Source organism: Arvicanthis niloticus, chromosome 4, assembly GCF_011762505.2.
Source record: "Arvicanthis niloticus isolate mArvNil1 chromosome 4, mArvNil1.pat.X, whole genome shotgun sequence".
In the NCBI taxonomy this organism is placed as follows: Eukaryota; Metazoa; Chordata; class Mammalia; order Rodentia; family Muridae; genus Arvicanthis; species Arvicanthis niloticus.
The window spans coordinates 89,519,051-89,524,918 of record NC_047661.1 but is presented as its reverse complement, the minus strand read 5'-3'; the positions used below and the strand labels follow the sequence as shown (position 1 = coordinate 89,524,918).

At 35.2% G+C, this 5,868-nt stretch overlaps 1 non-coding gene across 1 annotated transcript; it reads left to right on the top strand.

The window, feature by feature from the left end:
• Nucleotides 1–1,832: 1,832 nt before the first annotated feature.
• On the top strand, nucleotides 1,833–1,940 carry LOC117707940 (U6 spliceosomal RNA). Its single transcript, XR_004606683.1, has one exon. It is a non-coding gene; the product is annotated as a U6 spliceosomal RNA (small nuclear RNA).
• The last annotated feature ends 3,928 nt before the right edge of the window (nucleotides 1,941–5,868 follow it).

Genomic DNA, 5,868 nt, shown 5'->3' with positions numbered 1-5,868 from the left:
AAAAAAAATGTCATCTGGTATCTTGATCCATCATGCTTCTCTGCAAGTGATCATTTACACTTGCTAAGTGTGTGCAGACATGTGTAATGTATGTGTAGGAAAGTGATAAGACTCACAAATGAGTGTTGGCACTGCCAAAATGTGAGAAGAAAACACTACTGTCCAAGCATTACTGCAGAGAACATGTGCTTGAATGCTTTAAGTAATAAACAATATATTCACTTGACAAATGAGTTATTATTGAATCAACTCAAAAAATAGTGTAATTTTATATTTTGTTGTTTATTATTTATTTTTGTGTAGAGGGGAAGGGTCTTACTGTATAGTTCAGATTCGTCTATAACATGAGCTTCTGCTGTGTTGGGATTGCAGGTTATAAAGTTGCACCCAGCAAATTCTCAGCTTCTTGAACAAAAATGCCCTCATTTTCTCAAGGGGAGACACATCCCCAGTCATCTCAGTGTCTCTGAAAACTGATCCCTTCTTCAGCTTTAGAATGAACAGCAGCTGCTTCCTGCCCTTTTAGTCATGGAAAAGAGATAAAGAAAAGTGGCCCCACCAGCAATAACAGCTGTCACTACCAGAATGAGGACCTGGAGAATTAAAAATGGGATAAATAGTGTTGGCACACAATAATGATATAGAGAATTAACAATGCACCAGACAAAGTCCTCAAGATTGCCCCGGCTTTTCATCAAAAGCAACTGAGAATTAATTCTACTAAGTATTTCAACCGACAAACTGATGTGTTAACTATGGATTCTTTGCTCTGTTTCATATGATTTAATTGCATTACCCAGCAGAGGCTCACTTGGCAAACAGTTAAACTGAGTCACTGATCATTTATGAAAAGATTTCTGTCCCTTTTCAGTGAGGCTTTGAAAGGGCTACCACACAGCATCAAATCTGGTTTCGACAGTAACCTGGTAGAAGCTGTGTAGAGTTATCATGTGTAGGGTAAGCTGTGTAGGGGAAAATCATGAAATAATTTTATCCAGACTCAAGTTAACCCTGCCGATTTTTTGGTGTTGAGACAAAATCCCAGAACACCTTGCACAGCTTCAGATCAAAGAAAGAATCTTGATTTTACATCCTGGTGAATATATTTTAAAATGTTTGACTAACTTTGATGACTTGAATTTCCAAGGTTCATTGTGTTATTAATACGATTGTTCTATTCACAATGATCACTTAGTAAGTCAGGTTTTTTGAAGAAGTTTGTATTTGTACCCTTGATTTTTTTTTCTTTACATTGCACTTTTTTAATGTGTTTAAAATTTTTATAACACCCACATTTACAGTGTGCTAAAAGATTATCCAGAAAAATTATGGGAAATCTATAGATGACTAAAACAGAAAATCTTGCTAAAGTGTAACTTGGGGATTGTGCTGTTAAGCAAATGAGGAACAAAAATAGGCATCTATTTAAGTGCAGGTAAGTGAATGTGTTGTTCTTAATCAGTTATTTGAGAGTGAAAATGAATTTAAACAAAGCACAACAAATTTCACAGAAAAAAAAAGGAAAATCTTGCTATAGAATTCAAATACAACTATCCAAAAGATAGGCATCTAATTATCCTTTTTAAGTGAAACATCTTTTTCTCTATTAAAATTATTTATTTTATCTTTTGAGATTATTGTATAATTACATCACTTTCCTTCCCCCTTCCTCCCTCCGCACCCCTAGTATAGCTCTCTTTGCTCTCTTACAATTCACAGCTTTCCTGTGAATGAAAGATAAGAGAACGTAGCACTGTTAAACATATATATTTCATTGTGTTATTTATGTTTTAGTGCTTGCTAAAATAGAATGGATTTATAACATTACTTATGTGCTCACATCAGCAGCACATATACTAAAATTGAAATTATACAGAGGCTATTAGACAGGATCCTGCATGGGGGGTGACACACAAATTCACGAAGCACTCTCTATATTTTTATAAGAAAAGTAAATTTAACAGGAATTAGCAAAACCAAAAAATGAATACTTAAGATCCTTCTACTGAGTCTACATTTTCAACTTGTTCTAAGAGACACAAAAGAGAAAAGGAAGACAAAGAGAATGAGAAGACTAAAAAGAAAGCAAAACAAAACAATTAAATATAGCCAAGATTGAAATTAAAGCGGAAGTAAATGAAGAGGTGGGGGAAGAGGCTGTGGAAGAGGAAGGGCAGGTAACAGAAGAGGAACCATCTGTAAAGAAGAAAAGGAAGGATGACAGGAGCACATCACGGAAGAGCTAGACACCAGCACAGCAGTTTTTAATTCAGAGAAAAAGAAAAAGAAAAAGAAAAAGAAAAAGACAGACAGACACTGAGAACTAAGGAAAGGGAAGTATAATTCTGTCAGCTGGACACATGATTAAAATTCACTTGGGGCATATCAAATACTCTGTAAAATAATCAGGAGAGTTAAACCCAACAGTGATTATCTACAGCCTTATCTTTATCTTTTAAACCTTTTGTATCCTGACAACTGCTGTTAACCTTAGAATCTTTGACACACACACACAAATATTTTTCTTGTATTAAAAATATTACTATTTCTCCCAGGGTATGGCTCACGATGGCCATTATTATTGTTCCTGGAAAATAAACAGATGCTGTTACAGAGGAACTGGGGAAAGTGGTTGACTGTGAAGCACTAGATAGTTGTGGGTAACTAAGGTCAAGGCTGGCCGTTACCAAAATATTACAGAAGTCATGAGGAACACGTCTACATGCCAAGTGTTTCCAAAAAGCACTGTTCCAGAATAGTGCCAGCTTCAGGGCTTCTTATTTTAAATTGAAATAATATATCTGACCTAGTTTAAAGTACAGAACTTACATTCAAGTAGGCTAAAGGCAATCTTGTCACCTGCCTCGTTGACATAACTGAGCAGATACTCCTGGAGTAGAGCTCATTATCTGAAGGCTTCCTTCCAGGCAGGAGTCCAGTCAGGGCTTGTGGTCATTATTTCTCAAGGATAAGGGCTTTTTTTTTCTGGTTATTTTCTCAAGCACCATATCTGATTAGAACACTCCTGACACTTGCTCATTTCCTGTTCTGTGCAAAGGCCACTGTTACGAGCACCAAAACTAATGTGACAGAGCTTTTTTCTAAGAACTTTAAGTTTAGGGAGAGCTCTCACCTAAGTTACTTTTTCAATTCCAAAAATAAATTTCAGCTCATTTGCTAAACAAATGAACTGAAATTGTTTATTTACTAAACAGAATATTTCACAATATTGACAGCATGAGCTTCAATCACAAGAACATTTTTGTAAAGCCTTTCTAAAACATGAAAATAGTTTTTTAAAATATTCTAATTTTGTAATGTTACTCAAATGGTCCCTATTATATTTACAGTGTTAATCAAGAGTTAAAAGACATGATAAACATCTATAGAAGTGTGTGTGTAGATAGATAGATAGATAGATAGATAGATAGATAGATAGATAGATAGATACCTTTTACTTTAAATGGTTTTGTTTTATTTTGTGTTCATTTTTAATGCATATCATGAACTTCGACCCAGTATAAAAAAAAACAGCCAATTATATTTCTCTCACCATTTTGGTTGGTCCTCTAAATAATGATTCTAATTCACTTCAATTAATTGTTATTACTCAAGTTCAACATTTTATAAGTTGCAACCAAATTTGGTAGATTCGTGGAATCCTTTCCTGGGGCTTAACACTCAGCATTTGATGACTATCTAATTTTTCGTGCTAGGAAGCAGCAGAGTCTTCTCTTTAGCTTTGCTTCGGTGCTTTCCCAACCACACTGCCAACTTCCTTCCATTATCATCCACCTTTGTAAATGCTTTCACTTCATTTCTCCCAAGAGCACTTTACTGAAATTACCGAACAAACCAATGTACTCTCTGGGGCTTGGCAGTGTATTTTACAGATTATTTTCTTCTTTACATAATATGTGGAATTATTTATTTTTAATTTATTGATCAATTTTAAATATTTAGAAATGTTATGTTTATGTTAGAACAATTAGTCACTCCAATTTATTCTGTGTACAGAGATCATGTATAGTTACATATTAACATTCATCTTATAAATACTCAGATGGGTAAACAGACAGTCTCTCAGCTTGTTGTGTGTAACCAAAATCATCAGTATTTTAGCCAACTACTTATCTTTTATCTAATCTAAAGTGGTGTGTGTGTGTGTGTGTGTGTGCATGCGTGTGTGCGTGTGTGTGTGTGTGTTTATGTGTGTGTATGTATGTGTTGATGTTTCTTGTAGAATCATTTAAACCAATTTTAATTTCTTTTCTTATCACAACTAGGATGTGGTGAAGATTATTGTCAATTATAATTTCAGTAGAAGCTAAATTATAAAGAAGGAGACACTCATAACCTCTGTTTTTAATGTCTTACTTTCTTAATTTGGCAAAATTCCTGGTACACAGAGGGCAGTTAGTGCATATTTGATGAAGAACTGAGTGATCTTGATTTTCTAGGACAGTACATTTGTCATTCCTATAAAATATAACTTAGTTCACTCAGAATTATTAAGTTCTGTCTTTTTGGTATTAGTAGCAAAACTCCAGATGCATTTGATTTCTGACTTATTTTGTGTATGCATGTGTTTGCAAATGTGTACAGGTGTGTGTGTTTGTGTCCTGGGTTGTGGTTTATTCTAACATGATTAACTTCTAGAATGGAACCATGTTATTTTAAAGTTTGTTTAAAGAGTTCTTTTGTTCTGAGAATTTTATCCTCATTATTTTGCCAATTTTCTTCCCATATTTTGAGGTTTAATCTTTTGTATCAACTTTGTAGAATTTAGAACCAATCCTTTGAGGATATCTATGGTATGATTTCTACATAGGGCAATTGAGGTGGGAGGATCCACTTTGACTGTGGGCAGCAGTGCTCCATTTTCTGGGGTTCTGAATCAAATAGAATGGAGACAGGCAGCTTAGTGCCTCCCGTCATCTCCTACTGTTTCCTGACTGCGTGTGCAAGGCAGCAAGGCGATCACTTGTCTCAGGCCCTTGCCATGGTGACTTCTTACTGTGGAGAAATTTTCCCTCAAAATGTGAGTTTAAATGAAACCTTCTTTATCTTAAGTTTCTTTGTCAGGTATTTGATCACAGCTACAGGACCAGGAATCAATGCACTTATAAAGTAACAAATTTTTTTTTTGCATTTTTAAATTAGAAGTCTCTATGAACTACTTCTGCATTATGATATACATCCAAATAGAAACCATCATAATGATTTTGAAAGGCAAAAGTGAAGAGTTATTTTGCTTTGGTTTTAATGAATCATTCTACATTAATCTATTAGTATTCGTACTTTTACTCTCATCCTGGAGAAAAAGCAATGGTTCGTGGTCTCAGGAGTGATCTTTGCCTCTCCAGTTCTGCTAAGGTTAGAATGGTATCCATCCTTCAAAGTAACTGAGCCATTACATGCTTCTCCTCCTCCTTGTCTTCCTCCTCATCCTCTTTCTCTTCCTCCTCCTCTCCTCCTCCTCACCCTTCTTCTTCCTTTGCCCTACAATGCCTTTCAATTTTATTGACATGTCTGAATACTTATTTCATCTAAACTCATTGTAGTTAATTTCTCTTAGAAACATTTCTTACTATGAACTATATAGTTAACAATCATTCTACCTGTGATTTCTTGGCCCGCACTCCCTTTATCTTTTTCCTTTTCTTCTGAGGGCTACCAGGCACTTCAATTTACTAATGCTAATTTTTGAATGGTGGAATTCTGTGAGTTCTGTGCTGAGAACATTTCATGTCATATTTTCATCCAACCTCACAGTATCTGGTGTCTCTCCATGTTAACACTGCTTCACTCTAAGCCACTAGCCCACACTTATGTGTTTGACACTCATGTCCAACAGCACACCAGATC